Source organism: Chroicocephalus ridibundus, chromosome 4, assembly GCF_963924245.1.
Source record: "Chroicocephalus ridibundus chromosome 4, bChrRid1.1, whole genome shotgun sequence".
Taxonomy (NCBI): domain Eukaryota; kingdom Metazoa; phylum Chordata; class Aves; order Charadriiformes; family Laridae; genus Chroicocephalus; species Chroicocephalus ridibundus.
The window spans coordinates 42,369,160-42,394,815 of NC_086287.1; the positions used below are offsets into that span (position 1 = coordinate 42,369,160).

At 37.4% G+C, this 25,656-nt stretch overlaps 1 protein-coding gene across 10 annotated transcripts in view; it reads left to right on the plus strand.

The window, feature by feature from the left end:
• SIPA1L1 (signal induced proliferation associated 1 like 1) overlaps window positions 1–25,656 on the plus strand; it is a 219,324-nt gene that overhangs the window by 20,056 nt on the left and 173,612 nt on the right. For 9 of the 10 annotated variants that reach the window (XM_063331426.1, XM_063331427.1, XM_063331434.1 and 6 more), the window contains one exon: window positions 2,106–2,208. The exons of the other annotated variant lie outside the window; for it this stretch is intronic. The gene's annotated coding sequence lies outside the window, so the exon portion shown is untranslated. The remainder of the gene's footprint in view (window positions 1–2,105; window positions 2,209–25,656) is intronic. 10 annotated transcript variants of the gene reach the window in all.

Here is a 25,656-nt window from a genome sequence, read left to right on the forward strand (position 1 = left end):
ATATGTGAGTTAGGAAGTTGGCTCATTTTTGCTTTTGTTAAGAAGGTTGACTTTGAAGATCTTGCTGGCTGTACTTGCTTTTCAGTATATAGCAAACGCAGGTTTAATTATGGAAGCTAAACCTGCTTTAAAGCAACTGCAGCCAAGGTGAATGCAGTCCTGTGTCTCTTTAGTCTCTAGCTTCTCAACTGGCAAACTTAAAGAAATAATCTAGCAAATGTAAATTTGTTTTCGTTTTTTATTTCCATACCCTAAAAAAACCCAAACAACCCAACAAAAAACAAACCCTCAAAAAACCTGAAACACCACCCTACCCCCAAAAAAAAGCTGCCAGGAAAAAAGAGAAATTCCTGGTAAAATGCCTTTTCTACCTTGGCAACTGTGCAGCGTGGTAGTGCAGCTCTTCCCATGCCAATGTGCTTGTAGAAGGTTTGGTGTGTCTCTGTCTGACAGCACGTGCAGTGCTTTTCCCCAGGAGCAGCTGGAGAGCAGAGGCTCCCGGGCTGTCATACCCCTTGCACAAAAAGTAATGCATCAGCCTGGGCAGAACTGAATGCCTTCCCTGTACAGCATGCATGAAACTCTTAAGGAATGCCTGTTTTTAAAGGTTCTCACACTTGGATTGTAGATTTGTGTTCTTAGTTGCTTGTGACTTCATCTGACTGATCTAAAATTCCTTGAGAAAACAGGAGAATTGGTTTAGCGCTCAGGAGCGGAAGGTCCTTGTGGGGCACTAGTATTTTTTTCCAAAGGCAACATAAGGTTCTGTGGGCAGGTAGTCTGCATTGCTGATGCTTCTTTTTTTTTTTTTTTAAGTTGATGCTTTTGAAAAGTTGTGTAAGAGTTGCTTCAATTAATGAGTTTCATTCTTTTGACAATTATTTCCATTTTCACTGGTGGGAGAATACATAATACAGAGTACTAGCTTGATTAGTCTTTGTTTTCATGTGTTTTAGTAGATAAAACGGAGACTGTTCTTAAAAGCTAAATTCCACTTTGCATAAGTACATCCACACTAAGCAAATAGATCAAACGCTAATTAACTGAACCATTGGTTAACGAGCGCTGGAAGACAAGAGAAATTAATGGGCAGGAGTGATGTGCTGCTGTTGAACTCTATACCTGTACCAGGTTGTCTTTTGGTTGAGAGCCTTTACTAAGAAGAAATGCTACTGATTTGGCATACTGTTTTATAGTGTGATTGTACTGATCACCGCATCTTCTGAAAGATAAACCTTAACTCCAGCCTGGAAAAAGGAGAAGTAAAATATATTACAGAATATATTACAATATATTCTGATATTACAACATGTGTTCCAGGTGTAATCACACTTCCATATTTTTTAAATTGAGGCTAATAACAAATATTATTAATGCTTGTAATATTCGTACTTTAGTGTGATAATGGCTTTCAGTTAAGTTGTATGTAAGAAGCTTCTTGGCTGTATACATTTGCTGGGACATAAGCATTTCATTTTTTAGAATCTACTTGCAGTTCTGTTCATGTGTAAAGTAAGAGGGAAATTGATTTACAAAACTTGAAGTAGCCCTGTACATCTAAGGCTACTGCTGTACTGCTGCTGAGAGCCACAAAACTTATTTCTGCTAATAAACATTCGGATCTAGCAAGTTCTCCTGCCATCTTAAGATATCTATTCCTTTAGAAGAATCAAGTAGTTCAGAGCTGTGTTACTCCTGTGCTTGTTTAAGTTACTGTTATTACTATGGGATGCTAATGGGTGATGTTTTCAGCAGGCAACTGTTCAAACTGATTGTTCAGCTAAAGGATGATCTTGCCAAAAGGGCTCTTTGTCTTTTGAACAAATTGCACAAATTGATTCCTCTTCTATACCTAAAGGAATATCGAAGCATATGGTGCATCCATAATTGAACTTGCCACGTAGTCTTATTCGGTTTATCAGTTCACTCTGTGAATTCCTCATATGGTTACAACTGGGACTAAAAGTTTTCTTGATAAGGTTTTTACAGAAGAAGAGAACAAGTTTAGAATACTTACTTTGGAAAAAAAAGGTTATTTGGTTTTTTTTTGTGTGTTAGTGTTGTGACTCTGTTGCCATAAAATCCAACTTTTGATGTATTTTTAGGTGAAAACCACTCTTTGGACTTGACCAGATATTAACTCTGACAGGAATGAAAATCTGAAGATTTTTATGAACCTGCAGCTACCTAAAGGAATTGATAAGCACGGTAAGAACTGACTTGCATGAAACTTTCTTTTGTGGATATTTGGTTACTGTAATACAGAATGTGCCGCTTTCTGCTGTGTAAGTGGAAAGAACAAAGGAAATATGAAGGGTAAAGACAGCAGTCAAATTCAGTCTTTTTCCATTCCAGCATAAGGTGAAATATCATCGTTCTGAATGCTTAAACCTGGAAAATGGTAGTGGAAGACATAGAGTGCTTTCCACAGAACAGATAATATGGTGGCAGAACACTAAGCTTGTTGAAGAAAAGGAAGTGAAATTCTTGGCATCTGTTTGTTTTGAACTCTAATAAAGTCAAGTGCCGTGTTGGCTATGAAACCTGGGGAAAGCAGAGCATTTTTTAAACTGGTTTTAGTATATAGAGGTCATACCTATTACGGAGTAATAACTTCAGGAAGTTACTTTTTGTTTGAAATACCCTAAAATGCATTTCATTTGAATTTGAAAAGCTTTTTTTTTTTTTCCTTGTCAGATATTAGCTTTGCCAGATAATTTTTTGGCATGCAGTAAAAAGCTAACATTTTGAGGAGGCTTGAACAGAAGTGGGCTGAGAACGAAACCTCCCTTTTCTTTTGAAGAGCTATTCCAGAGTCTATAGTTAAACCATAGCTGTATTTTTCTGTGATACTTCTCATGACTTCATTAGCTTCATAGCTGCATGTGATTCATTGTAACAGTTTCTGACCTTTTGTTCTTGTGGGCTCTATGTTGTTAATGGACTCAAAAGTAGAATGACTTTTTAAAAAATAGATTGTAGGAATTTAAAAGGATCTTGGTGGACAGGAAGGATCATCCCATGGCAAAGTTGACTTAGTACAGTAACTTTAAAGCTCTTTTGTTTCTACCACAGGAAATGTAATTCCTGCAATGCTAATGGGGATTTGGCTTCATTTTTCTTTATAAACATGAAGAGTTTCTGTGCTTGACATGATGGAGCAGGGGAAAGTAATATGCCCGTGTGCAGGTGGATTTTTTCATGGTTCCTAAAACAAGGACAGCTGAAGGAAGAATAAAGGTGGTTTTAACATACACTGTGGTGTTACAGATAAACTAACGATAGTTTAGGTCCTCTTTGCTCCTTGCAGATTAGAAAATTATTGAAAATGTTAATAACTTCTTTCAGGAGTACTTAGAAATGACCTTCAGTGTAATGAGTTCAGATATTCTTCCCTAAAATGGTTTATACTTTGTCTTTAATTGCAGTTTGGGCTGGTTTTGATAGAAAGGTATTTTGTGAATTTTCAAAACTTTTTAGTAATTGCTACCTAATCTAAACTATACAGAGATATCCCCCATTAATTTATTGTGTTTCAAATGGGCCTCTTTCCTGAATGGTAGTGAGCCAGTCTCATGTGCCCAAAGGAGCAATGCGTGGTTAAGACAGAATATAGTTTTGGTGGTTTTTGTTGTTTTTTTTAATATGAAAGCTCTACACTCATATAAGCACCTAAGACTGAAATGTGCTTAAGTGCACGTTTTAGAGGCCAGGATTTCACTTGCTCTCCTTTGCAGTTTTGATTTTGAGATGTGTCTCCTGAATTTATTTGTTTGACAGTCTAGGAAAGGGACTCACAACATACTTAGTGATGAACTAGGGTGCCTTATGTGTCAGATCTACACCTGAAACTGCATTGTGACTGGCCTGTTTCACTGGCGGTGACAGCTTATGGAGTCCTTGCTTTCTGCTCTTGTCTAGATTTTGCTTCTGGGCCTCCCTCCCAGGTACGTCACTGCTGCGCAAGTCACTGAATCATTTTGCTGTCTCTTTACCCCCTCCACCTCGTACATGCTTGCACGATTGAGAAGGCAGTAGAGAGGCAAGAAGCTACACCAAAAGACTTGCTCATCAAACCACATCCTAAAAATAGTGTGGTAACTTTAGGTGTTTCTGGGTCTTTATATGTTGCCTTCTCTGAAAGACCAGCAAAGCTAGGAAATATATTTTTAAAGAGTAGCTAAGCAAACTGGAAAAGGAAGTCACTTATCTGAAAGTCTCAAAGCTAATATAACTTTTATTTGTAAAACAAAAAGAACATCGGTTGTAACAAATGCAACTTCGCAAGTGTAGTGCATCTGCTCTCTCATTCTGAGAGAATTCAGAGCCACGACAATTCTTCTGTACTTCTTTTGTTTTTATATCCTTCTGCAATGAGGTTGTTAATTGAGGCTGCTGTGGGTCATTTTTGGATGCTAGAAACTGGGATGAGACAAAGTCACTTTCTTTACACAAAATACAGCTGTTGGATGAGAATAATCTTGTTATGTTTTAAGCTGTACTTGAAATCTATAGGTGATAGATTCCTTAGTTCTCTTCTCTTTCTTTTTTTCTTCCCTGCGTTGGGGGTGCGTCACTCCTTTCATTTCAGTGTTCTGAGGTATTTATGAATTTTCTCTGTATTTCTGTAATGAAACTTACTGTTCTGCTTTTTTCTCTCCTCTTTCAAATTTATATTACAACAGCATAGGTATCAGTGCCAGCTCTGTGCCTGGCAGATTGCTTCTGTGAATGCATTCCAACAGGTGTGTTGTTTTTGTTTTCCTGGCATTTATTTTGCAATTTAGTATGAACATAATACTTTACATCTGTATTTCAGTCTAGTTCGAACAAGTTTAGCTCAAGTAGTGGTTGAGTTGTGGTTTTAATGGAATGGTTGTTTGGCAAGCTTCGTCTGTAAACACTGTGGTGCTTTCAGCACATAATATTTTGGGGCAGCCATAGCACAATTGCATAATCTTAAATTATGTGCTTTACAAATAAGAGGTGTTTGTAAGGATTGAATGCAAGCCTTGAGCAGTTGAAAATTTGGTGTGTGAAAAAGAATCTTAACTTCTTGTCAGTATCCCAGGCTTTATTTTAAACCTTTTCTTTTTCCATTACATGCATTGTTCAACCTAATATGAATCTTCTGAAGATACAGGAATGCGTGGGATTTGTTTCAGGTTTTGTAGGGCTTCCTTAATGAAGTATGTTGTTCAGCTTGGGTTGCTAGTCTGTAGTTTCAGGTGACTCATTTGTGACCCTTGTGACATTCCACACCCCTCCCCTGCCCCAAATGGTGGCTAGAAAACTTTGATTTAATAAGAAGTAGTTCTGGAAATGCTGAAGGAAATGCCAAATAGTGTATGTACTGAAAAATGAGAGAACAACACTTCTGGTAATCTGAAAGTGATTTAGATGCTTATTAATCAAAACTATTTTACATGTATCAGTTTTTGGGACTGTTAAATCTAAGTCTGAAATACTGCTAAAACTGTACCTAACAGTGCCCCTCCCCCCCCCCCCTTTTTTTTTTTAATATGAGCGGGAAAACTTAAGAAAACAGTATATTGCAGTAAGCAGCTATTTTTGCTGTGTTCTACTAGCTTCAGGACTACCAGCACTAGAGATGACACGTTTGGGGTGTTGTATTAAAAAGTGCCTGATCTTCAGTGGATGCACTTCTTGATTCAAACTATAATTCTGACCTTTATGTTGTCCTGTGGTCAGAACTATATATTGCGGAGAAGAAAATGCTCTTAAGTTTCTTGTTAAACTCTGGTTATCTTACTGAGATTTCATCAGTTGTTGTGTATCATGGATAATTATTTCTTGTTTGTTTTCGTGATTTTAGCTGTGTTGGGGTTTTTTTGGTGTTTTTTTTTTTTTTTATCCCCCCAAGGCCATAATTGCCCATAATTTTTGTTTGCATGGAAGCTGTGCTGTATCTGATTGTTTGTCACTTTCTCTAGTCCGTCTATTATCTTTTTGAACAATGTGAGTGACAAACAGTAGTCAAGAAGAACCGCAGTAATTGTATGTGGTGATGATTTCTGTTTTATTTTCCTTTCTAAAATATCCCAATTCTTTTGATGGTGTAAAGCTGATATTTTCAGTGAATTATGCATAGTGGCTTAAAATCTTTTTCTGAAGGGTTAACAACAAATATGAAACCTGTTAATACATAGATTCACTTGAGGTTATTTATCCCTTTCTATTGCATTTATTGCCAGTGGATTTCATCTAACACTTTATTTCACAATCAGCCCGTCACTGTGCAAACCTTCTGTGGCTATCCACAGTGACTTACAGATAATTTTGAATCTGAATCTCAACCTTTTTAACTTTGCAAAGTTTACAGAAGTTTCTGTGTCTGGCACTTTACTCCATGTTTATGAGCATAGGTTGAAGTGTAGATCCTTGAGAAAGGTTATCAGTGCATCATCCTCTTCCCTTCTTTTTTGCCCCCTTAGTCACTATTTTTAAAAACCTTATTGCTTCTGCTTTCCTCCCACTTTGTATTTGTTTATTGGTTATAATTTCCAAGTAATTTGTCGTGCTGTCATCCTATCAGAATTTGGTTTTTTTAAAACCCTTCAATGAGAGATCTTGCTGTTCTAAGCTTCCATGTATATTCTTGAACTGTTTGGATTTATTACATTGAATAGTTTTTATTGCCTCCCTGAGCAAATCCTAAATGATTGGACTTCTCCTTATGGAAATCAGTGCTTTACTATATAACTTATTGTGAAGAAATGATGATGTTTTCCTTTGAACAGGCAAACAAAGTAAGATGAATAATAAAGAGTGTCTCTAGCAGAGCCAAAAGGCACACCTTGTAGTTGTGGCAATGGCATGAGATAACTCTGAATGCGTTTTAACCTGTTGCATTGTGCTGCCTTAAACCCAAGCTGCTGCTGCACAGTAGAACTGGAAATATTTGTAAGACACGTGTTCCCTGCCAGTTGTGAGGCAACCACACCCCAACTTGTTTGCTACACTTAGGAAGGTGCATTTTTAATATATTGTAAACAGTTCCTCATGGTTGCTGTGTAATAAGAAGCTGATTTAATGAAGTTTTTGAAAGGAACAAGTACTGTAAATCTCAGCTTTACTTAACAGGTTCTTTTGTTTGAACACTTTAAACTGTTGAATAAAATATGCGACTGCAATTAAGTTTACCTGTGCAGGCAGTACTGGGATACAGCTGAGGCAGCTCGCTGTGCCTGTTTCTGGGCTCAGGTGGTGGGGAAGTCTCCCAGGGTGCCACCTTCCCTACACTTTCCTCCTCACCTTCTCCCCTGCTGGGAAATCAATGTGCTGCAAATACACAGATGTATTTTAGACCTATCAGCAACTCAGTGGCAGAGCTGTGCTACGTAGAGAGGTGGCTACTATGCATGCTCTGAGAGCCAGTGTGGTAGTGTGAAATATTCATTTGCACTAGATTTTGAGGATATCTGAGAGGCATCGTGTTAACATTCAGATAGCAAGGGGAAGATACTCAGAACAATTCTAGTCCGTTTGCCTCTGAGACTTCTAGATAACATACAAAATAGTAAATCTCTGGCTGGGCTCTGGGGTTGTAAAATGCCAAATATAATACTTGTGAAGCAGTACATGAATTAACTTGTTTCTGATAGTGTCTCAAGTGATATATGTTAATTCTAGAATGATATTCTAAAAAATCACATAATAATCCTAACGTAATTAGTGTTTCGTGGATGATAATGTTCCGTGTAAGCTCATTTTGCTTTTGAAAATTAACTGCAAGTACACTATGATGCTCTGTGATACTTACTTCTGAGGTAAGTGTGTTCTTTAGTATTGCAGAAAAAATTAACCTGAATACAAGATAAACCAAACAAATCTTCCAAAGTTTCATGTTGGTATCCACAAAGAGAAAATCCTCTTTTCTGACCTGTTCTTGGGCATGAAATCATATGAATAACAAGGACACTTACTGCTTTTAGTTGTACACAAAGAATGGTTTTTATTTTTCTGTGGCCAGTGGCTATATTGCTTTCTACCAAAGCATCTAGTCTTTTATTTCTAGGTACTTTTATAGTTAGAAAATAGCGCCTGATGGCGAAAATAGATAAGTGTTGTTCTCTCAAGCAACATAATTGTTGCTCAGGAATAGAATAAGTAGGTCTTTGAAATATAATAATGCTTCTCCTGTTGTTCTGTAGGTTCCTGTGGTATTTCTTTTGCCTTGAAATGAATTCATATTTCCCAAATCTTTGTTGCAGATAGCTAGCAAACATACATTTTTATTTTTGAAGTTCTTTGCTGTTTTAATGGATCAGCCAAACTTTGCTTTAATGGCAGCTCGAGTGCTAGAACACAAAATGACAGTTTCCATAAAAATGTGCCAGCTCGTAGAACTGATGTGAAGTGACCAAATGTGGGTCTGTCTGAAGCCTGAAGAAGATAGGAAGCTGCCTAACTGGACATGTTGTTCACCTGTGCACCTGAATGCCGCCCGTTTACCTGCTTTATGATTTGATTACTGCTTGTCCTTTACTACTTTTGATATTCCATACGCAGGTAGGTCCTGGGACTCTGCTGTAGTTCAACAACAGTTCTAAGAATCTGCCTCAGCTTTCATAGATGAGATGGTCTGCAGATAAATGATAAATCTATCGACAATACTTGAATATTTTAGTTTTATGAAAGTGGGGAAACAAAAACAACCAAAAAAAACACACCAAAAAACTTTCATAGGTAAATTTCCATAATTAAATACTAGCTCACTTGTATCTATCTTTTATTTTGAAATTGATGCTGGTAAGGTTCCTGTAAGATATTTATTGCCACTGACTTGCTCTGCTGATGCTAATTGTTAGTCGTGACAATTTGTGAATAGGGTGGTGACATGTAAACCGCAGACTGAGCATAAACTGCAAGTTGGCCGTAAGGAACTGAAAATAATCTGTGAATTAACTACTGCAAAGGACTGAAAATTATCTGTGAATTAACTACTTCACCCAGGAAGTTACTGGGAGGCAAAATGGTCCCTCCAAATTACCCGGCTGCAACTATTTGTTGAAACGGAGTAATTTTGGGTAATCTAGGAGAATATAAAATTTAGGAAGCTACATGCTGTGCCTGGATTTTGAGTAAAGCCCTACTATCATTGATGAATACTTACTGTATTTTTGTATGCAAAAAAAACCCCCCACCTTCTCCCCTGTTATAAAGAGCAGTACTACTTTCTACTATTTATTTCCTGTTAAATGTTGGGGGAGGAAGTAGGGAGTGTGATATGACTAACCTACATTAAAAATAACTAAACCCATAGTTGCATAGTGCTTCTTCACTGATAAAAGAACTGAAATGTATTTCTCTTTGTTGTACTTAGCTTAATGTAACTAAGTAATTACATTTCCGTTACACTTCTACAATAATGTTAGTTTTAAAACCAGAAGCAGTATTATCTCAGTACACTATGTTATTGTGTGTAATGGTTTATAATAATAAAACAAAATTCTAATTTTGAAACTATATTGAAGAAGACTTTTCTTAGTATTTGGAGTTTTGCGTGACAGTAAAGAAATTTTTGCAGACTTTTTGTACTTGAGGAAGATACTAGTTTATTAGTTAATATTTTGAAATGAATTCTGATAATCTGAGGCATCCCTGACACATTCAGGAAAACAAATAAATATAGTATATGCACATTTTAATTGTGGATGAGGTCAAGCCTCACTAGGTACCTGATCATGGTAGTTGACACTCTACAGGTTTTAGCATTGCAGTTGAATCTCTGTGGGCTGCCTGGTGCAGAACAGTGCATTTATTTAATGAATGGTTCTATTTCTGAACTTCCCTTGGCAAGTTGCAGTTGGCTAGTGAGGTTGAAAGATTTAGTCTAAGGATTTTTGTCTTCTAAAACTACATATTAAATTTTAGGGATAGCTTGTAAGATTCCGAAATTACGAAGTTAGTAAAACAGAAAATAATGTTTCTTCCTAAAGCATTTTTGAAGTAGTCCAATTGGGGAGTGGGGGGGAATTGTAAACATGTAAAAATCATAAAACCTGAAGCTGGCTAAGCATATATGGCCCTTCATCTCCACTGACAATCAGGAACAGGTCTGTTTGATATTTCAGGGTCTTATCTGTATACTGTACTAAAGCCTCCCGACTACTTAAGAACAGCAGCGTTGTATTCTCAGTTGTTTGGAAAGGTTTCATTATCAGATGAATTTAAAAGCAAAACTCTATTGCCATGACCGATTAATGTAGAACAGGGCTATACTGCCAAAGATTATTTCTGTTAGTTTTTTTGTTGTACTCCATAACAAGATATGTTGAGATCAGTACTGGTAATAAGAATTCCAATTTTAGATTTATTTCATTTTTCAGGCTTTGCATTTCTGAGGTGGGTGAATTTTTTATTTGAAACTTTAAATTGGTTGTAACATAACAGCCTCACAAAAAGTTTTTCTAATTTCTGAGGGGGAAGTTTCAAACATACCTTTTGATCTTGAGTATGCAAATAGTTGAATGATTATTATAGCCATTTTTATTTACAATTGTACATTTGCTCTGATTAGTGTCTTAACCTGTATTTGGCAAAATATAAGTTACTTTATTGTTGCCTTTTGTTAACAATGGCTTACTTCTTAAAAAAAAAATATAACCCATAAGCAGAAATCTGATCTCACAAAATAGTGTTACGACCTCTTAAGACGGCTTGTTGACACAACATAATTTCATGCACATATACAGATATTTACACAAGGAAATTTTGAGTTGATGAGAGTTCAATGTGGATGATGAGCAGAAGACTATTTTAATGTGTGGTACAGCTGGTGACCATGAACATGTGCTTTGAGCTGGTGTTTACTCCCCTGGTATGTAACTGCCGGCCTTCTCTTTGTGGCAGTCCTGTATTTAGCATGGTAATTTTTTTGCTTTGCAGCGTAGAGTAGGGGTAGAAGATCTTCTGGAGCCAAACAGTTTGATCCAGATTCAATTGGCTTATAGATGCATAAAAACCAGGTATGAATTTAAAACAGCAAAGTAGTAATGCAAAACAAGGTGAGAACTTGGTTCATGTGCTAAACATTATTCCACCATGGCCAGCTTCTACATTATTATAATCATGTATATTATTTTAAGCATATATAACCATGTATTTTATATATGTGTATATGCATATTTCAGAGTGCTTATGGTCTTCATACTCTAGAAAAGAGTTGCTGCATACTGTACCTATAAAATTTATTTACTCTCATGTCTGGTTAATGAGTCTATTTAATCAACAAAGTTCATTAGTTCCTGAAAATAGTATTTGTTTATAGAAATCTGAGAAGCAAAGTCCATCTAATAGCTTGAGCTGAGTTAAGCTTTCAGCTGCATGGAAATACTGGATTTCAGGGAATCATCTTTTGAGGAAGCAGGGAACAGAAGACAGTGCTTCTCTTACCATGTTTCCTTTAATGGTCCTGTCAGAAGTACGTTACTCTGCAAAAGATGAGCTGAGCTGAAAATCTTTTATCACTTACTATGCATTTGTAAGGGGAAAAAAAAATGCACAGACCTCTGGTGCTGCTGTTCTTATTCTTTTTATGAACCAATCTTCCTTTCTGCTCAAGATACAATTCCTCATCTGTTTCCAATGTCAAAGGATAGACAAAGAGCTTTGAAAGCAATAATTACTTAAAGGCATGTGAGAGAGAAATAACTTGCATTGGAATTGTCAGTCTATTTTTGTTCATGCTCTCCGTGAGTGGTTTTTGTATTTTCCCATGCTTTCGTGGTTTTTTTTCCAGTTAAAAATTTAGTGTGGGGTGACACGGACTCTAAATTTTTTTTCTTTTGAGTTACAAGGCCTTTGAAGACTTTATTACTCATCAAGTGAAATGAATTTTCAGAGTATGGATTCTGATGCTTGCATACATTTTATATACTAGGCTTCGCTTTGGGGTACTATTTTACTGGCATTGGTCACCACGTAGCACAGAGCTGCTCTGTGAGGAGCACTGACTTCTTTGTAGCCTGCCAAAAAGTGTATGTGGGTTGGCAGCATGAATGCCATCCTTTGGATGAAAATTTCTGATTCCAGAATTAAGCCACAAAGAGTGGATGGAAAAAACAACGATACTCAGTCTGTTATTTTTCTAAAAAACATTAAATAAGTTAGTCTTTCAGTGTAGAAATGCTGAAAAATAAAAGCCAGCAGTTGCTTGATGTTTCTTCACGTTTAGACACTTTAACATTTTCCAAAATACTTTGAAATTTGTGAGTGATTTCTTTCAAAAATAAAACAAGATTAAGCATTTCAGTAGTTTGCTGAGTAAGCAGGAAATTTTGAAAGTGAGTATTATTTGGTTCTATTAAGCTATTTGGCTGCTGTCTTTAAGTAGAATTTTAGTGTTGTTAGATGCTTTGCAATTCAGCATTTGGTTTGCTACCTCAAGAGGGAATAATACTAAGGTCGTGTTTTGTGGTAGTTGTATAAGGCACTTACAGTTTGTGAGCACAAAAGATGGGGTGAAAGGCAAATCATGTAACTTATTTCATGAATGCAATGGGATTTGAAATGTCTGAGAATATAATGTTTTCATTAAATATCCCATTTCCTACTACATAGTTTTCTAATACAGATTCTGATTTCCCTAGTGGAAATGCATTGTTCTGAAACCATGAGCAAAAAAAGTAGTTTAGCTAAAATGTGGCGAAGAGTCATAAAATTAAGTTTAAAAGCTGTATTGAAAATGAGATTCGATCTTTGTGGTAGGTTACAGAACTGATTCCAGACTTTCTCTAAATGTGCATCATGTTCAAAAGGCAACTCTCTCAGATTGTGCGGTTGGACAATGTTCTGTGTAGTTTTGGTTTCAGCCAAAAGTAATACAGGATCCCTTGCATCAGGTGAGGCATCACAATGGGAGCAACCTAAAATTGCACTGCCGCTACGTAATTTCTTTCTGCTGAAGCATTCTACTTACCTTTCTTGCAATAGCACAAATAGGTAGGCATGTAGACAGTGAATCACATCAGCTCATGGATCTGCACAGACTTTTTTTTTTTTTTTTTTTTTTTTTTTTGCTTCTTGGCCAGAGCAGCAAAGTGATCCAACTTGCTGCTTACCACATACTACTGTGGACACAAGGGAGGATTGAGGTTGTGTGGCTGAGATGCAGCATCTTCTGCCAAGCAGTGCAGTGTGAAACTTCAGTATTTTACTGCTTGTGGTGTCATAAAAATTTGCTTTTGCATATCTTCTTAATATAATAAAATAATCAAGCTATGTAAAAATTAAGCCTGAATAGCTGTTTTCCTTCCTTCCTTTTTCTCCTTTCTAAAAACAATCTGAGATATCGTCTGTAGTTTTGTTGCATCGACTTCCTTTCTGTGTCTCATCATGCTATTTCCAGAAAGCAGAGACCTATGATAGGTTGTGGGTTTTTTATTAAAAAAAATAAATCCATAAGACAAGAAAATGCTGTATTGGCTAATGGGACCTGTGCAATTAAAGTAAAAAAGTAAAAAGTTTTAGTGATAAGCACAACACGAGACATGTATTATTTTGTACAGTCTATTACAGTGTATTTTTGAGGGAATGTACTCAAGTAAAAGTCTGTAAAAGAATTGTATCAAATTTGTAATTGGTTTTTGAAAGGCACACAGCATTTCTGTGTATTTAATTCATTATTTTCTTTATATTCCTGTTTGGTATTTTGTTTTGCTTGCTATACGTCTGTAAAAGTCTGCTGTATCACGCCTTCACTAAACACTAAATGTTGCTTTTTATAAAATGCATTGTGTAACTTTGTTTGTTCCTTGGCTTTCTTATGGAAAGGATGTCCTGTATTTGTTTACATTTCTGGATTGTCATCAATTTTGTGAATGCCATTCCATTTAATATTCTCTTTTTATCTTACGATAAAAAGATTTGATGAGAGTGAGTTATTGGACTGTTCCTTATTACAGATGGCTTGAAATGAGAGCTAGAGGAAAAACTAGAAGTAAGCGTGAAGTTAGCAAATATTTCTGAAATGAGTAGTGTGTTAGACGGGGGGGTGGGGTGGGGAGGGAGAGTGTGATCGACTGCGGAAAGAAAGGTGTAAAGCAGACAAAAAGTCACAGCATGTAAGTGTTGTTAAGGGAAGGAGGGCCTTGTGTAGGAGGCTGATGTGACCTGGACAAGGAGGTGCGACAGTGTTGTGGTAATACTGGATGTGCATCCTCCTCCTTCCCTGTTTATACTTTAAAAAAAAAACAAAAAACGAAGAGCAATTGGGCTATTCAGTAGAGCTTCTTCTAAGCACCAAATACACTTATTTGCAAAGTAAGAATGGCAGAATGTCTCTGGGTTTGTGTCGGTTTCTCTATCCCTTGCTTCCAAGTGGGTGGTTATCAGGAAATCTTGCAGTCCTGTGTCTGGTAGAGATAAGAGTAAAGCATGAGTGCTGGGAAAGAGCTTAAGTCACTTACATGAAATGTAACTTAGATTTTGCTTTAGAAAAAATGGCCATATGCTGAAAAATGTCAACACATGTTCATAGAAATGAGTAATTATGAAGTGGAACATGACTTAGTCTCTTTTAATGTTCATATTCATTTCAAAAATATAAAATTACTTCTTCTAAAATAAATTGCTAAAGTTTGTGTGTCCAGCCCTGTAGATAATGAAATTTTGCAGTTGATACAGAGTAGCACATAAGACTAGAAACAGAAAAGATAGGGATGGATTTCTAAATGAATATGCTAAAAATAATTTTCCAGAGTGTAGACACAAGTGCTACTGTGAAGATGGTGCAGATGCTCATAATTGGATTATTGAACATCACGTATTCTTACCCTATTTTAAAAAATGGCAATGAAATGTGCTCAGTCACTGGTGTTGAATGCACTGTTGCGTTAGGAATTCACAGTTTTGTCTCTCAGTTTAGGAGGATCGAGGGCTTTAGTTTGTCACGAAGCTGAAAAGACTAAAGTGACTAAAGTGGTGGTGTGGGACAGACAGGGCTATATCCAGGGTTATCTGACCTCTGTGTTGGCATGGAAGGGCATTAGCTACTTCTCCCCTGCCTCCCCCCCCCCCGCCCCGTATTTGTAGCAAACAGTTTGCTGTCAAAGCTACTGCCTATTTTGGAACTGGGGGCAAAAGATTTGCCTTTGCCTAGTAGCTCACTCATGATTGAAAGTTTGTTTTTTCTACAGGTATTGGGAGACTCTACCTGTGAATAGATAAGGAGCAGTGAGGAGTGAAATAAAGATTGGATGCTTAGGCTTGTTCTGAGATGCTTGTGTTCATAAATGAGCTTCTTGTTTCCTTGGGTTCCTCATGTCTTATGTTTTAACTGCATTTCAATTTATTATAAAAAGTATTTCTAAACTTCCAGTTGGCATATTGCATCTTCAACTGCAATGCTAGCTATTTAATAATAGCTTGGACTGTAGCGTAGTGAATGTTGTAAATTTTATTATGCCTTTTTTGAAGTTTTATTAATTTGTTCACCTTTGTCAGGTCACCATAAAGAAAAGGGTGTTGCCTTTTAATTTTAAGTTTAATATCTGGTAAATTACTTTTGGGCATGTGGTTCTTTTTAAAGTATAAAACATTATAGAATGGTGAAAATGAGAGTTTGTCTATACAAAGCTTTATTAGAGACTACTTTCTGCCTGTCTTGAGAAAATTTTATGAAGGTGGGATGATGTGGTTTAAAGTGCTGGATACTTTCATTAGTGTTACCCTACAATTCCTCATCTTAGACCTTTGTGCAGATGAGAAAGATGTCTGCGCCTGTTGGTGCATGCCATCACAGTATGACTTCTCACGTTCTTGGAGAAAAAACGCCGCATCGAGACAGACCAAAGGTGTCTTTGAAAAAAGCTCTGTGCTCATCCCACCACCAAATAGTTCCCCCTCCCCATCTTCCCAATGTCAGCTGCAGGGATTGTGCGAGTGCTGTCTATCTAAGATAGGCTGGCTTGACTCTTTGCCTAACCTGTCTGGCTCATTTTGCCCTTAGTAGGTTAGGTCTCGCTCATGTCATCCTTGGCTGTAAGCAAGTGGTTTGGGATATTAATATCCCCAGCTAAACTGACTGGGTGCAAAACAAGTTTGCCTGGGACCTGGATTTGCACAGTGAAGTTAAGTTAGATTTTCCTTTTCTGCTTTGAGTAGATTCTTCTTTCAGTGCTTGCTCTGTAGGGCACAAGATGACAACCAAGGTTGCTTTTATTGTATGCAGAGGTGATAATAGCATGTCTAAGGAAGACAAAGGGCCTTGTTTTCAAAATACAACCTTTGTCTTCTACTGTTTTCACATGCAGGGGATGGATTTGATGTTCCCAATTATTCATTTTATGTAGTGTTAATTGATTTATATTAGAATGGTTCATGGAATAGTTTGGGTTGGACGGGACCTTTAAAGGGCCCAAATATTCATCAGAATATTGCTGAAATGGAGCCTGGGTATATGTTTGTTGTACAGGCACGTTTTCATTGTGGTATGCTTTCAAGGAAAGGAAGGGTCTGAAAGCTTAACCTGAAGGTAATGTCCTTTGTGGCATGTTCAGTTCTGACAAATCTTAATGTGCATTGCTGAGCTCGGGAGCTTGTTTTAGCCACACTGTTTTTTAGAAGCACTGTTGTTCAGATGCTTTGGTCCTAATACAAAGAAAACCCTGCAGCTTTCTTCAACAACAGTTTCTCTGCAGTTAGATAGGTCTGGTAAATAGTTTTAAAGTGTATGTTTAAATATGTGTAGTAAATGTTTTCAGAGCTCTCTGAGAGAGTCCAGGAAGAACACCCAGGTGAGTTCCGGGCAGCACAGCAGTGAGGAATGTATAACACAAGTTCTGGTTGAGACGTGGCATTGTCTTCAGTCAGGTCCCTGTCTGTGAGTCGTCTTTGTTTGGAAAGATGGAAAACTACTATTTCTTTTATAAGCCCTAACTAGATGTTTATGAAAAGCTTTGAGAAGCTTTTGATTAATGACTGTATGTAATATGTGATTATATCACACCAAATAATAGAGGGTAGGAGGAGGAAAATTTGCAATGTAATTCTTGCAGCATTGTGAAAACTTAAGGCTTTGTTCTTTTTCCAGTGCATTTAAACATCATTTCTTCTGCTGCTTCCCTCTAATCTTTAGCTCCTCCAAATCAATAACAAAACAAGAGAGAAGCCTATCTACCTTCAAAAAAAAAAAAAAAAAACCAAAAACAAAACCAAAAAAAAACCAAACCCAAAAGGAGGAAGAAAAAGGCCATATGTATGCAGTTTTGGCTATTTGGTTTTGGGTTTTTGTAATATTTAAACTGTTTTTGCTGTATTCTGCTATTACCAACATTTGCAGCTGGTATATAGCAACTCAGTCCATGAAAACTTGCTGCTTTTTTTTTTTTAAAGAGACCAGTAACTGGTGAAGTTGTTTGTTGTCAAGCTTTTCAGTACTAGTTGCTTAACTTCATACAACTGTAGAGCAGCACTCTGCTCCTCTAAGTTTAAAATTTGAGTGGATATTGGTTTTGAACCTCAGATGTTGATTTTCCCCACACTCCATTTTTTCTGATGTGCATTTAACATAGTAACCTCTTGGCTGTAGGTTTTTAGTCAGGTTTTGCCTTTAACCATGCACCCAGCTTTTTTTGCAACAGCAGTTCCTGAGCAGATTCATCTGAGGAGGTGTCCCTGGCAGCTGTGGATGACAATCTGGGCTGGGATTTGGTAGGAGACTTCTTGGAGGTGTGGTGGAAAGACTTGCTTGGGAGAGCCAAGGATGCTGCACTGCAGAAGCTGGCCAGCAGAGAAGTGGAGATGGCTGCTCTGCCATCTGTCACATGCCACGGGGCAGTGAAGTGTATTTGTTAAATGTGCCGCCTGAAATAAGAGCCCTAGGTGGAATTCTTCTTGAAGAATTTGTGTTTCTAATTTTTTTGGTATTTTGGAAAAAAAAAAAAAGAGGGAACCCAGTAGGTGCAAATAACATGCTAGAGGCAGAAGCCGGTGGGAGAAGTTAGAAACTTAACTACCAAGGTGCTGACCAGGGAGTACTTCTCTCAGCAAGACTTCTGCAAGAGAAATCACGGGTGGTTTGTCAGCTGAATGCAGGGGGCTAGCAAGCATTTAATGTGCATGGTAGCATTTTTTGTCAGTAGTAATGCTGGAATATGATGAAAAACTAATAATGGAGAATCATCACTTTTATGGGAGCTTACCTGTGGGAGGCTTGTGACAAACAGGAGACTTTCCTCTTCAGAAGTTTTGTCACCAGTGCAGTTTGAGAGAAGGAACGGGTTGCTTTGGTAGAAATACTAACTTACTCTCCAAAGGTCTTGTTTTTAATCTTTTTAAAAGCCTAAGTTTTTGCCACCGAACAATAAATTCTTGCTTTCTCCAGTGAATTTGCCTTTGTGTTTTTGAGAAACACACAGCAATATTACTTTTTATACTGTATTTAAACAATGTCTTTGTAGTGGGTGAAGAAATGAAGCAGCTCAAGTATATGAACCTCTTGAAAAAAAGAAAAGAAAACCCCAACCCAAACCCTTCAGCTTCTTCCTTGTCACAGTACAATTTTCTTTGTCTGAAGTGAAACACATTTTGGTTTAGCTGCTAAACATTCAGCTCCATTATAGTGGCACAGTTTCACAGACTGTTTCTCTGAGGGGGTTTGGGTAAGGGTAGAAATCCTGTAATATAAACATGTATTGTGGTTGAATTAGAGGCCAGAAGGCAGTTTTAGATTGTATTTTGGCCACGTGATTTAGTTCACAAAAATCTAAATTGCAGCATTAGACTTGGCATGTCTGCTTTCTTCAGAGTGTTAATAGCACTTAAAATTGTTAAAAATTAATTTAGCATGCAAGAGACACCATTTAGCTGGAAGAGACACCATTACACATTTTTCTGAAGGTAAGACTCCATTATGTTTTATGTATCTGGCAATACTTCTGCAGGCCTTTATCATATGAAAAAAATGTAAGACACCCTTCTGCTCGTGCAGAGAATATAAAAGTCAATACATAGAATGTGGAATAAACCTTTCTCTTAATATGGAAAATATGAGTGGTGAAGCAAGAATTTTCAAGTAGCTGCAAAAAATTAAATGGAAAATGCAACAGAAGGAGAAGAGTATGAGGAAAGTGGAGGTAAACTAGACTGTAAAGCTATAACTTGAACTGTTGTAAGGGAGGCTTTATTTTCTTTCTTTCAGGTTGTGACAACAGGGTAACAGCAGCAGCAGCAGGGTTTTCTCTTGAATGAACTCCAAACCTTCTTTAAAACCTGTCCATTTTATTAGTAACAGAGTGCCAAAACATGCTGTTTCTGCTATGCTAACATTCTTATTGCCTGCACGGTTAACAGGGGGTTATGGATTTCTTTCAGGTGGAGGTGAAAAAGGGTTCGAGGGTAGATTCACATTTTAATCTACTTAAAATTTATTCTTTGTTGCAGTAGGACGTGGACTGCTTTTTCGTAATGATCAGCACATTCAGCGTGGTGGACTCAGTCTACTCTTGGTAGAATTGAAAAGCAGAGTGATCTATTGTGAAAAAAATATATAGGTTTTCTATAGTAAGGAAATCTTGGTCAGTGTCAGGACAATGTTTATAGTAATTACAGAAAACAAAAGTCATATTCATTCTTGATGAAAGATTTGGCTGATATGCGGGAATTGTTGTATACAGAGACCAACAGTAATTACCAACTCATATTTCAAGACATTGTACAATTATCAGTGGTGCCAAAGTTCAGAGGCTGGTGGCCAAGAGACAATTAGAAGTTTATCACTTACCATTTCATTGGCTTAACTTTATACCTTCTTCCTGACTCTTGCTATTTTTTTTAAACAGTAATAAATTATGTGAAATTAAAATACTTTATCAACCTGTTCATTTGCATTGTAATTCTTGGCTTCCATGCTCCATGCTTTTTTTTCCTTTTCTGGGAAACAAAACCAAGGAAGTTTCCATATAAGCTTTATTTAGTTAACTAACAGAGATAGTGCTGTAATTTGTGTTGAATTTTGTCAATTAACATAGTCAATAATGCTTAAGTCTATCCGATGTTAACATAACAAAACAATTGTGTAGCACACTAAAACCAAATGAGTTGCAGTTATTTTCAGATGGGATAAGTCCAGGTTAAGGATAAGGAAGACAACGGACAGAAAATATGACATCACGTGAAAGGTATTCACAGTCTTAGCAACTTAAAATTGGCTTTGGAATATTTGCACTTTTTTCCCTTCATGAAGTTTAACATAAGCGACATATTTGATAAAGTGGTAGGAGAAAATGAACTCTGTGTGCATCAACTACTTGGTAAAAGACTATGAACTTCAGTTTGGGCAGTAGCTCTGTCTTGAGGCAACACTATACGACCAGGAAGCAAACCTAGGAAGATGCAACAGAAGGTTTAAAACTTCTTGTGTAATGATGAAAAGTCATAAGGTGTTTAAAATGGAATTGTTTACACTGAAAGGCATGCTTCCTTGTAAACTTGAGCAGTTTCATAGGCCAAAATTCATGTGTACCAAATAACACCAAACAAGCTTTTTAAAAATTAAATGTTTGTTAATGTTTAAGAACGGAATGTTAACAGGGAAAGATTAGCTTTCCCTCATGAGCAACGTGAGTGGTATTCATACAATTTTAATGCACAAATTTTCCTCTTCCTGTTAGAAACTTTCGTGGGCCCACTTGGAAAATTGTTACTTCTTTTTATTTTGTCTTGTAGTCTTTTGCCATTTTTTGAAATTGAAAGGTAATATTAATGTTGTCATCTTTTAAAAAATGAACCTCTTTTGATTAAACTCCAAGTCTGAAGTGCTAGTCAGTTGAAGCTACTGTCAGAACAAAAGCCTGAGACTCAGCAGAGCCTGGGAAACACTGTGTTTGTGCCCTCTGAAACAGAGTCAGGAACTTTTTGATTTTAAAGATAACCTATCAAAAAAACCCCGTGAAAGCTGGGCTTGTGCAGTTTTAACTTTCTGCTTTGAAAACCATTGCTGCTTGCTTTTTCATAAAGCCTTTTTTCCACCCCGTGTCTGTGAGCATTGTGTGTCTTGGTTCCCTTTTTCTTTAGGGTTTATGTGCTTTGTAGGGTCCGTTAGATTTTACTTGTAAGTGATATCAGAGGTGCCAATATATATCTATAAGTAACAAACCCCGTTATGAGAGAGTTGGAAAACCCCTCCATAACTGCTTCTCCAGTACCTCATCTTTCCTCCCGTCTCAGGGTGTTAGCCTGTGTCGGACTTGACACTGTGCAAATCAGCTAAGCCACAGAGAGGTAACCCAGAAGGACGGGGTGTGGAGGGGAAATAAGCTGTCTGTCAGGTTATGGCTTTGTGGCGATAGCGAACTGTTAGCTAATGTGACTTGAATTAATCTGACTTCATCCGTTTAGGGGTGTGTGTGTGTATTTAACTGATGATATTTCATTCAGATTGTTGTTATGTTTCTTTTTTAATGTCTTCTCCAAGAGAGGGTGGTAGAAATGAGTGCTGAAGAAACTGCGAGAGGAGGGAACCGTGCTTCTCTGTCATGACGGGAGCTTGAAAACTCCGGGATCCGGTGTTATCTCTATTTGCTTCAGTTGTTACGGTTCACAAATACCTGAATATTGCTAAATCTTGCTATTTTATTCAAGGAAATGACACCTGCTTTCATGGCAGCAGGGCCAGCAGATTATTTTGTGTGACTGAGATGGGGTGTGAAAACCACGCTGCAGCTGTATAACCATTAAGCTCTTTCACTATAGTACTTTGATTGCCTGCTGTTTCATGCTCTATCACTTGGCCAAATAACTGCTAGCTGGGCTTTACTTTTATGTCTTATTTGCCAGGCAATACAGCCTTATAGGGGAGGGCTGTGTGGGAGATGGCGGTGGGGAGGGGAAGTCTTTCTGGAGGTGAAATATATATATATATATATATATATATATATATATATATATATAAAAAAATAAAAGTTCAAAGAATCACTTTTTGTAAGCATAGGCTAATCTGTTATTTTCCCAGAGGGTAACCTGGCTTTCTGTAGTTAAATTGAGTTAGCCAACAGCATTTATGGGGATAAGATCAAAACAATATGGAAGTTATATAGCTCTTTTAAAAGGTTATTTTCTGATGCTCATCTTAAACTGTTGAAGCACATAGTCCTTTTTTTATTATTTTTTTGAGCCTCTTAAAAATACGTTCTCCCACTTCTGTCAAAGTTTGTGTATAAACAGTCCCCATGTGGAGTAAAAGCCTGAAAGATAAATAGGACAGCTGCTACTTATAGCAGAAGGGGAAAAAATGTGCTTTATGATTCTTGCATACATGTAAAAATTGGTTCACTGGGATTTTTCACTAATTAATTTTGTAAAGTAATTTGGCCTTTGGGATAATTTTAGGGGGTTGTAAATACTCAGCGTATTGGAGTTGAAAGAGTATTTTTCATGTGTTTGCAGAACTAATTCATTAAATGTTCTCCTGACAGTTAATTTTTCACATCATGAATGGTGGTCATAATCAATATATTGCCTTTCACAGCTGCTCTGCTGCACCCTTTTTTGGGGAAAAAAACCCTGCACCTGAGTTGGATTAATAGAGTTGAGTTGAGGCAGCTTTGCTGAGAAATTGTATACCAGTTATTGGGAAAGGAATACTTTTTTTCTTTTTTGCCTTTGTAAGAAAAGAATACAGTTCTGTTAATTGGATGGATGATGAAATAGCAGCTTTCTTGTTTCTTGGAAATAAAGGCTCCAATTTTGAATATTGGAACAGAGTTTGATTACAAGATCTGTTATAACTGATTAAAGGTGAGGTATTTGCATATAAAAAAACCCCTTAGCAACATCTGTTTTGCTAGAGAGGTTAGGAGGAGTCTGTGGTGCTCGACTGTGGTAGTTCCCAACAACAAAGCAGAATCATCTGAACTTTTTCTGTATTTCTTGTTCCCATTCTTTTTCAAACTACATATGTAGAAATAGATGCTGTCACTTCAGAGGACTTTTGGATGTATTGAATGCATTGCAGTCCTGCTGCATCTTTTCTTTTCAGGGGAAATGTTATCTTTGAAGAAGTTCACCTTCAGGCAGCGTGAGAAGTTGCATGGCATTTGATCTCATGGTGCCCCTGGACTGATATTCCTGTCTCCCTCCCCGCCCCTTCGATTAACTTTAGATGTAGTCAGGAGACATTAAGGACTTGAATGTTCTGCCTGAATGTTAGCAGCAATATTTGTCAGTATTTATCCAGGGGTCATACTTAAAGGGAAAATGAGGTCAACGACTGCTGCTGGTACGGGAACTGGGCTGTGAGCTGGGCTGCAGTGATGCTTAACAGCCAGGGCAGAGGATGGCAGTGTCCTGCAGTGTGGTCTCTTCAGGCAGTGGTGCTTGAGGAGCACCAGGTCACAGTGTGGTGAGGTGGCTCTCAGGGATGCCTTAAGTTAGCCCTGGGTAACTTCCTTTGGATTGCTGCTCCTGGTGTGATGACAAAGTCGGCCAGTTTTGATTTTTACCATCACCAAGCAAGGATGGGTGTAGTAGTTTGGCTTAGATTGGTGCAAAACACTCTGAGCATTGCTGGAGCGGAGGGCTTAAAAGCCCAAGGCTATGAATTTAGTCATCTGGAGCAGATTTCCTTCACCAGTGGGTAAGGTCTTTTTAAAGTCACTTCCAGAAAATGCTTTTGCCTGCTTGCGTTGCTGTGCCTGTGCCTGAGTCTGTTCTGGATCAGGTGTGTGTTACTAGGGAGACGATGAATTCCTGTGCTCTGACTGCATCAGCTTAAACCAACTGAAGCATAGGGATTTGCGTACTGCATAATTAAATGATAACTTTACAGAATTTATGCAGATCAGATAGAAACAAGCAATCCAAACAAGGCATTGCACAATAGAAAATGAACTTGTACATCCTTAACTATATGGCATCTTTCCCTCTGGCGGAGACAACACAGTTTCAGTATTAATTGCCTAATCCTCACAGTGCGACAAGTAGTTTAGGTAATTATCTCAGGAACTTTGTCTTTGTTTTTGCTGCACCTAATACAAAATAGGCCCTACTTTGATTTAATTTGTTATGCACTGTGGTAATAGAAGTATTTAATAGTGTTTAATTCTTACTATGTGTGCTTTAAAATCACAATCATGGGCAATTTTTATTCCCCTTGAGAAACATTTTGATACTCTTATTCCAGAAATCTATCCAGAAGTACTATGTTTCACAGTAAAATTAAACACCTTTGTTACACCCTGTATCTCATGTAGCTGCTGTTCCTAAGCATGGTGTTCACGTTCCTCAATCGCTCTGTGACTATTCAGACATAACTCCTTTACCCTGTACCGTCTAAATCATCTTGAGGGTGGTGGGTTTTTTTGTGTGAATCTGTATGGTATGGCACGACAAAGCATTAATTTACCGTCTGACTGGCTGAGGGCAAACTGCCTTTAGACAGTCAGGTGGCATAACTTGTTATGTGAGATTTTGTAGCTTACCAGAAGAGAGAATCGTGATGTGCTGTATTTATGCATGCCCACATCCTTCTTCTGGTGTTTGCCATTGTGATTATATAGTGCGTTTCTTGGGTTTCATCGTCACATTGAGGGGGAGTTGGAGCACTTCATTGCGGCTGGATGGATGTGAGTAATAGCCAAGCCTCTCTCAGGGAGGGACCTGCAAGCTGAGCTGCTCAAAGTTGAAAGCAAATCTTTCCTCTTATTTCTGAACTGACATCTGAAAGAAATAAGATTAGCTGGAGCTTCAGCCCCGTTTCATGGATTTTTTAAAAATAGAATGAATGAAGGAAATCCCTCCTTGAGCCAAGAGCTACATAAAAAGATTCCTCTCGCATAGCACATTATCCTTGCTCTTTCTATTCTCTGCTTTAAAGGTGAACACAGAAATGCTGAATGAAATAGCCATTTAATGTATTTTCCTCTCGTATCCATGGGAAGAAGAGTTTATACAGTAAAATTAACTTTTTACAAATAAGACATTGATTGGTTTCACTAATTCTTTTGAAATTGGAAAATAACAGTATATATTATTAAAAGAGGAACCGGTTGTGTTGATTAGGTGCTCAAAGAAGTGATAGCATGCTGTCTGGCTTCCAGAGGTGTGTAGGTGTGACCATGTCAACCGTAACTGCCAAGAGATATTCCAAAAGAAAGGAAAGCTGTTAAGCTGGAGAACAGTATTTAATTTGTCAGTAATTTTTTTTTGTTGGTATTTCTAGGGAGCTAATATTATGGGGGGAAAAAAACGTAGTCCAGGAAACACGTTGTACTCTGAAACTTTGAAACTTAAGTAATAAGAAAGAGCACATCCCCTTTGTGACCAGATGTGGGTGTCCAAGCCCAGATTCAAACCTTGGTTACAAGATGAAAGAATCTGTCTGTCTATAACGGAGGAGGTTTAATCATACCTTTACATCATTTCTGGAGACTGTCTTTTACAGGTGACTGAGGCAAAGCTCTGAAGTGTTCTGTTTAACTTGGGTATTGCAAAAGTTTCTATAATCCAGATTTTATAGATTTGTGGATACATGTTACGCTTATAATACTGGGCATTGTGTTCCCATCTATTCTTACAACTTTGGAAGCCAGAGATGCAGACAATAATTTTAAAGAGTTTCTGCTTGTAAATAAATCTTTAAATGTTATTTCATCATATTGTGGGTAAAATTACCCGTTTGATACAATACATTTT